Source organism: Somniosus microcephalus, unplaced genomic scaffold (assembly GCF_052327205.1).
Source record: "Somniosus microcephalus isolate GS21.2 unplaced genomic scaffold, FLI_Smic_1.0 unresolved_chr2, whole genome shotgun sequence".
NCBI classification, from domain to species: domain Eukaryota; kingdom Metazoa; phylum Chordata; class Chondrichthyes; order Squaliformes; family Somniosidae; genus Somniosus; species Somniosus microcephalus.
The window spans coordinates 51,354,644-51,363,365 of record NW_028225180.1 but is presented as its reverse complement, the minus strand read 5'-3'; positions in this window follow the sequence as shown (position 1 = coordinate 51,363,365).

Genomic DNA, 8,722 nt, shown 5'->3' with positions numbered 1-8,722 from the left:
TAAAGGGGGAAGGGACGAATTGGTCTGCTGCCACGCCCTGCACACTGCAGCCTTGCAAAGAGGCCTCAACACTGCTGCTCAGCCCCAGGGAGTCATGGCAACGCCAGAGAAGGCCCGTCAGCGTGCCCTGCGCTTCTCAGAGGGTGATCTGGACATAATGGTCACAGCTCTGGAGGTGAGGCGCAAGATCTTGTTTCCAGAGAGTGGGAGGAATCCAACCCACCATGACTACACCAAAGCCTGGAAGCAGATCGCCCAGAGGGTGACGTTCACCGGCGAGGCCCCCAGGACCCACAAACAATGCCGTAAAAAATACAACGATCTGACCAGGATTGTGAAGGTGAGTAGCCTTTCCAGTCTCCTCCTCATTCTTGCATGTGCACCTGACATGATGGGCAAAGGGAGCTGAAAGTCCGATTGGCCAGCCCTCAGCCAGCAGCATTGGGACAGTCATGAGCATCAAATGGCCATTCGGCACTCTACACTTTGCCCAAGCTATTCCACCATGGGAGGCAGTGCACACTACATCAGGGCTTCACTCTGCCCAAGCTATTCCACCATGGGAGGCAGTGCACACTACATCAGGGCTTCACTCTGTCCAAGCTATTCCACCATGGGAGGCAGTGCACACTACATCAGGGCTTCACTGCGCACTTACAGCCCGTCCTTTCTCTTGCAGGCTAAGGTAGCGTTTAATCGCCAGGCCCGTGCCAGGGGTGGCCGCGCCAAGCTGCAGAAGCTCACTCGGCTGGAGGAGCGCGTGTGTGTGCTCATGGGAGCCCATGTGATTGTCCCCACAGCGTGCGGTGTATCCGACCCTCCACTGCCCGGCAATGGTAAGGACCTCGTCTTTTGGTCCTCTCGCGTCGCACTGGCCCATCCGAGCTACCTCCTTTGCCATTGTCCCACCAATGCGCTGAATCCCACCAGTCCTAACTCCCTCGCTGAAGCCATCTCCTCACTCTGAAGCTACTCTTGTGCATTCCTGCTTTCAGCTGGTGACGACCAGGACCCTGAAGCTGCCAGTGACAGCACCTCCGACCAGGAGGAGGAGGAGGAGCAAGCCGGACCTTCGGGGGAACAGTCACGTACCGCAGGAGAGGAGGAAATGCTTGACACCTCCTCACTGGACGAGTGCCTGGAAGAACTGTCGCAGGGCAATGCAGCTTCTGGGACCAGTGGCGTCCAGCCACCCAGCAGCCGTGCGCGTGGCCCGCGGCCTTCCCCCCAAAGGGGGGAAGGATCAGAGGGGAGTGCTGCTGCTCGGCACACTCACCGTCACCAACGCGGCAAGGGTCCCCTAGTTCGGTCCCCTCCTCCCCAGCGGGATAGTCGCGACTCCAGTCCGGACACCTTCACTTCGGAGGAGGTGCGGAAGCTGGATAAGGTGGCCGACGACTTGGACCGGCGCCACACGGAGCTCATGAGCATGGTGGGGCGCATGCCTGAGGCCATCGAGTCGCTGGCGACCAGTGTGCGTGAGTTCGGGGCAGCAACTGCCGCGAGTGGCCGCATGCTGACTGATGCCGTCAAGACCCTGGCGGATGTGATGCGCGCGCACACCAGGACCACAGGGCCACTCACTGCTGCCACACGTGCTGTCTCAGGCAGGCATCGCCAGGGCAGGCGCCGCGCTGGACCATCCCAGCAAGCCGCCCGTCGGCTGATTGCTGCGGATCCTGCAGTGCGGGCCCGGCCGAGTGCCACCGCGCCACAGCACCAGCCAGCGCATCCCAGACGCCAGCTGGTCCACATTGCGCCATCCGTCGCCGCCATTCCCCCTCTGGGGCGTCAACGGCAAGCGGCTGCAGCTGATGGTGGCCAGGCTCAGGTGCGCCACTCAGCAGACGGCCCCTCGAGGCCCAAACGCCGTGTAGGCCGCCCCCCAGCGGCATCTGGCGGAAGGGCATCTGAGCCTCAGGCGCCTTCCCCCAGCCTCGCAGCAGCCACTGGGCAGAGCTTGCGAAGGAGCAGCAGGCAGGGCAGGGCAGGCAAAATGCTGGCCAAGGTCTCGCCCTCGCGGGCCACTCAGTAGAGGGTGTGGGCAGCTTTCCGTTAATATGGCGGTGGCCATCTTTATTTTGCCCATGGTTGTGCTTTTGGAGGGCTTATTTTTTGCGTTAGGCCGACGTTGAGGCCCGGTTTGAATAAAGGTGGAGTGGCTCCTCCCCAGTTTGTGAGAGTGAGTCGTTTGTTGGGCTTTTTGTGGAGCCCGTTTATTGTTTTTGGGGATTCATGTGGGAAGGGCTTTTCATTTTTGTGCAATAAAAAATTATCTTTATTCATGCAGTCTCCATGGTTGTTCTTCTTAGTGTTTGTTGGCTTCGCCGGCTGAGGGCTTGCGGAGCGGCTGCATTCATCTTCCCTCATGGCCCCTGGCCATTCCCTGACAGGGGGCTTAGAAGTACCGTGTAATAGGGTGGCGTCGTGCGGCCCTTGGCCCTGGTCGCTCGCTCCTGGGAACGTACTCCTGCTCCTCCTCCTCCTCATCCTCCTCATGCTCCTCCTGCTCCTCCTCCTGAGGTGCTGGTCCAACGTCAGGTGGCAGTGCCTGAGCCCTGCGGATAGCCAGGTTGTGTAGCATGCAGCAAACCACCACAAATTGGGAGACCCGGTCCGGCGAATACTGGAGAGCTCCTCCGGAGCGATCAAGGCAGCGGAACCGCTGCTTGAGGACCCCAATAGTTAGCTCGATGATGTTGCGGGTGGTTTGGTGGCTCTCGATGTAGGCCTCTTCAGCAGCGGTCCTGGGCGCGCGGAGCGGGGTCATGAGCCAGGTGCACAAAGGATAGCCATTGTCCCCGATGAGCCATCCTCTTGCGGAAGGCTGTGCCTGGAACATGTCATGCACAGTACTCTGCCGCAGGATAAAGGCATCGTGGCTGCTGCCTGGGAAGCTGGCATTGACTGCCATGATGCGCTGCTTGTGGTCACATACCAGCTGCACATTCAGAGAATGGTAGCCCTTCCTGTTGCGATACTGCTCGCCATGCTCCAGAGGGGCCCGCAAAGCCACATGCGTACAGTCAATGGCGCCCTGCACAAAGGGCAATTCCCCGAGTCTGGCAAATCCCAATGCGCGCTTATGCTGGCTCTCGAGGGCCATGGGGAAGGAGATGAATTGGCTTCTCCTTCTGAACAGTGCTTCGGTCACATGGCGGATGCAGCGATGCGCGCCATACTGGGAGATGTTTTCTATGTCCCCAGCAGCGTATTGGAAGGAGCCGGTGGCATAGAAGTTCAATGCCACCGTCACCTTCACTTCCACCGACAGAGACGTCCTGCACCTGAGCTTTGGCCGCAGATCTCGGCGAAGCAGGTGGCAGATCTCTGCAATCACCTCCTTTCGGAATCGGAGCCTTCTAACACATCGCGCGGCACTCATGTTTAGGTAGGAGCGTTGCTGGCGGTATAGCCTGACTGGGTAACGCCTACATGGCCGACGCCTGTAGCCCCCTCTGCCTCTAGCCAGGGCTGCCCATCTCACAATGCGTCTGCGAGCCCTACGGACATGGCGCTGCAGCTGCGCGTTGGCACCCCATGCAGCCCCCATCAAATCCTGGCAAACAGTCTAATTTCCAAATGGCCACTTGCAGCGCTATTGCCTGAGTCCAAAAATACCTGGCTCTTGCTGCTTGAAACCAGTTAGCTATCCTCCTTGTTGTGTCTCCAGAAATGCGTTGCACAAGACTGTTTTCTGAGAAAAGGATGGCCTCCATACTGGAGAGGACGTTCCCTTTAATTAGCGCCCCCCGGGGCCCGCGCTGGTTGTGTTGCGTTCCTTTTTGCAAACGCTCCGGCCGCCCGCCGCACAATGGGGCGGTCCGACTGAAGTTTGCAATCGGGGCGGCCAAAGGGCGTTGCACGAGGATGTGACGTCATTTTCTGCGCGCGCATCCGGGCGGGCACTAAACTTTGCGCCGGCGCTAACGGGCAACTTAATTTGGGGCGGGGCGCAAACTGCGCTGCGCCCGGGCGCTACACGCATAGCGCCCGGAAATCACTTCTCTTAAGGCGCTAACTGCTGGCGCAAGCGACTGAAAATCTAGCCCTAACTGTTTAATTATAAATGGGGAACGGGGAATATAGGGGAACACAGTAGCTGTTTAATTATAAATGGGGAATGGGGGAATATAGGGGAACACAGTAACTGTTTAATTATAAATGGGGAAGGGGGAATATAGTGCAACACAGCAACTGTTTAATTATAAATGGGGAATGGGAGGATATACGGGAACACAGTAACTGTTTAATTATAAATGGGGAAGGGGGAATATAGGGCAACACAGTAACCGTCTAATTATAAATGGGCAATGGGAGGATATACGGGAACACAGTAACTGTGTTAATTATTAATGGGGAATGTGGAATATAGGGGAACACAGTAACTGTTTAATGATAAATGGGGAATGGAGAATATACGGGAACACAGTAACTGTTTAATAATAAATGGGGAATGGGTATATAGGGGAACACAGTAACTGTTTAATTATAAATTGGGAATGGGGAATATAGGGGAAAACAGTAGCTGTTTAATTATAAATGGGGAATGGGGATATAGGGGAACACAGTAACTGCTTAATTATAAATGGGGAATGGGGATATAGGGGAACACAGTAACTGTTTAATTATAAATGGGGAATGGGGGATATAGGGGAACACAGTAACTGTTTCATTATAAATGGGGAATGTGGGGATATAGGGGAACACAGTAACTGATTAATTATAAATGGGGAATATAGGGGAACAAATTAACTGTTTAATTATAAATGTTGAATGGGGGATATAGAGGAACACAGTAACTGTTTAATTATAAATGGGGAATGGGGGAATATAGGGAAACACAGTAACTGTTTAATTATAAATGGGGAATGTGGAATATAGGGGAACACAGTAACTGTTTAATTATAAATGGGGAATGGGTAATAGGGGAAAACAGGGCTGGATTTTGCTAGGGCCGGGGAGGCGGGATTGGAGGCGTGTGTGGGATAAAAATCGCAAAATTGGCGTGCGGGCCCAAACCCGCCTCCATCCCGCCTCCACACAATTTTCCTAAATTCGTGTCTGCTGGTCCCGACTACAATGCACAAGGCCGTTTGCCGACCCCAACTCGGTTTCCCAAGCGGGAATGCAGCACCCGAAGCCCCGGTAAGGCGGCCGAATCCATTCCCATAGGACTTCCGTCCCCAATGTGAATGCCATGTATTCAGTTAATGAGTTGCCCTTTTGGTTTATCATTTGTCGCTCTGACTTTTGGTTAACCAGTTGTCGATGTACCAATTTCAGTTAATGAGTTGCCCTTTTGGTTTATGATTTCCTACCTTGACAACTCATTAACCAGTGTTTCAGACAATGCACAAGGCCATTTGACAGCTACACAAGCCCGGTACTGGTCTGTGCGGCTCCGCCACTCCGTTCGGCTGCCGTTGACCCGGACCGGATCGGAATTTCCCTCCCGATGTTATCCCCGATAAGCTGCCGGTGACCGGCAGCCCGTTAGCCGCTGCGGGACGGCGACACTTTCCCAAACTCGCCCGGGGCCAGTTCGGCAATATAGTGTGCGACGGAGCCGGGGCTTTCCAACGAGCCATCCCCGAACGAAATCGGACACGGGAGTCGGGAACGACAGGCGTTCGACTGGTGCCGGGCAACCCGGTCCAAATGCCCGCCTTGTTAAACAAATAAAAACCCCGGGCTCGATTCGGAGGGACGGGCACCCGGCTTCCCGGTATCGGACCGACTCCGTTCAGATACCGTTGGATGCCCCTTGCCCCTGGCTTGCTCTGGCAGCCGGCGCGTGCAGGCCGCCCCCTGCCCCGCCGTCTCAGTGGTCGGAAAGTGCTCTCCAGCCAAAGGCTGTACCTCGGCCATGGAAAGGGGCAGCTACACACTCTAGGTACTGGGCTGTGCGGGCCCGCCACCCCGTTCGGCTGCCGTTGTTCCGGGCCGGATCGGACTTTCCCTCCCGAAGTTATCGCCGATAAGCTGCCGGTGACCGGTGGCCCGTTAGCCGCTGCGGGACGGCGGCACTTTCCCAAACTTGCCGGGATCCAGTCCGATAATATAGTGTGCGCCCGCGCCGGGGCTTTCCAATGAGCCCTCCCTGACCGAAATCGGACACGGGAGTCCGGAGCGAAAGGCGTTCGACTGCGGGCCGGCCAAACTCAGGCAATCTCCCGCCGTTGCGGACCCGCTCCCGGACAACTGGGTCCAAATGCCCGCCGAGTTTATCGCACGATAACCCTGGGCTTGATTCGGAGCGACGGGCACCCGGCTTCCCGGTGTCGGACCGACTCCGTTCCGGTACCCTTGGATGCCCCTTGCCCCTGGCTTGCTCCGACAGCCGGCGCTTCAAGGTGGATCCCCGCGGCACCGGCTCAGCCGTCGGAAAGCGTTCTCCAGCCAACGGCTGTACCTCGGCCGGGCCAAGGTGCAGCTACACAAGCCCGCTACTGGTCTGTGCGGCCCCGCCACCCCGTTCAGTGGCAGTTGACCCGGACCGGATCGGACTTTCTCTCCCGAAGTTATCCCCGATAAGCTGCCGCTGACCGACGGCACGGCAGCCGCTAAGGGACTCCGACACTTTCCCGAACTCGCCAGCGACCAGTCCGGCAATATAGTCTGCGCCAGCGCCGGAGCTTTCCAACGAGCCGTCCCCCACTCTAATCGGACACGGGAGTCGGGAACGGAGCGCCCGCCACCGGCCATTCTAAACAGCCCAGCCCCCAGCAATTCCCAGAAGCAACGCCGGAACAAAACGCCTTGGCCAGCCTGGCAATTCATACACTGCAAATAGCACAGATTAACACCACTCACACCAAATCGGCCCATCAACTTCGCTTCCGAGAATGGACACTCGCCTTGACAATCTTACTTCCAACCTCACACAAAAGCGGCCCATGAAATTCGCTTACGAGAACGGACAATCGGCTTGCAAATACTGCACCACTCACACAAAATCGGACCATCAACTTCGCTTCCCACAACCCACACTCGCCTTGACAATACTGCACCACACACACAAAATCCCACCAGCAACTTCGCTTCCCACAACCCACACTCCTATCTTCCACAGAAAAAAACCCACCTCCATCAGCCACATCGAGAAAAAATTAAAAACTACACCGAAATAACACCCTCCAACTCGGCTACGGTCGGACATGCACCCCCTTAGCGAGTATTAAGCTCGACAACACTAATTGTAGCAAAAGCAGCCGCAAGTTGAAGTGGCAACTGACTAACCAAATTGTTTTTGGGCAGCAACTCATTAAACAAAATCTTTAACAGCAACTCTTTAACCAAATTATGACAAGGTGACTCAGAAATAACACCGAAATAACAGCCTCCATCCCGGCTAAGGTCGGCCATGCACCCCCTTAGCGAGTATTAAGCCCGACAACACTAATTGTAGCAACCGCAGCCGCAAGTTGAAGTGGCAACTGATTAACCAAATTGTTTTTGGGCAGCAACTCAGTAACCAAAATCTTTAACAGCAACTCATTAACCAAATTATGGAAAGGTGACTCAGAAATAACACTGAAATAACAGCCTCCATCCCGGCTATGGTCGGCCATGCACCCCCTTAGCGAGTATTAAGCCCGACACTAATTGTAGCAAACGCAGCCGCAAGTTGAAGTGGCAACTGATTAACCAAATTGTTTTTGGGCAGCAACTCAGTAACCAAAAACTTTGGCAGCAACTCATTAACCAATTTTATGTGGCAACTCGGTGGTTAATGATTTCTCTGCCGCTACACTTCCACCTCACGTCGTGGACAAGCAGCCTCCTTGCCTGCCCAGCGTGAGTGAGTGAGTCCCGGCTGCCTGCTGCACGCTTGGCTGCATGTGAGAGTGGCAACTGATTAACCAGAGGGCCACCATGTGTTAGTGTGGCGGAGGTGAGACAAATGATTAACCAAAAGTAGTTTTGGTAGTAGGGAGAGAGGAGCGGTAACGGGAATAATACCAAAAGTCGAACACCTGGCCAAGGAGACGACCCAGGTACCACCCCTGCCTTAGTCGAAAATAACCCGACCATGCGAAAAGTCCTCGAACTGCAACTGGCCAGGAGGCAGAACAGGCTTGGCGCAAGGAACGTGCTAGATCCGAAGAAGGACACGGTGTGTTCCCGTCGAGAGGAGGTGGCAGAGACCTCGGGCAAGGAGCTCCACGGTCCACCTCCGCTCTCTCCCCACCCCGGAGAGCGTCCTCCCCGTGAGGAGCGACCCGGGGGTAGAGGGCGTTGCACTCGGTACCGACAAACGTTTGTCTCGAGGGCTGACTTTCAATAGATCGCAGCGAGATAGCTGCTCTGCTACGTACGAAACCCTGAGCCAGAATAATTTCGTCTACGAACAGTTTAGCACCAGGTCCCCCACGAACATGCGTTACAGTGTGACAGGTGTACCGCCCCAGTCAAACTCCCCACCTGCCACTGTCCACGGAGCGGGTCGCGCCCGGCCGCCCGGGCGCTTCCGACCAGAAGCCAGAGCCCCTCGGGGCTCGCCTCCCCGCCTCACCGTGTAAGTGAAAAAACGATAAGAGTAGTGCTATTTCACCGGCGGCCGAGGCCTCCCACTTATTCTACACATCTCATGTCTCTTCACAGTGCCAGACTAGAGTCAAGCTCAACAGGGTCTTCTTTCCCCGCTGATTCTGCCAAGCCCGTTCCCTTGGCTGTGGTTTCGCTAGATAGTAGGTAGGGACAGTGGGAATCTCGTTTA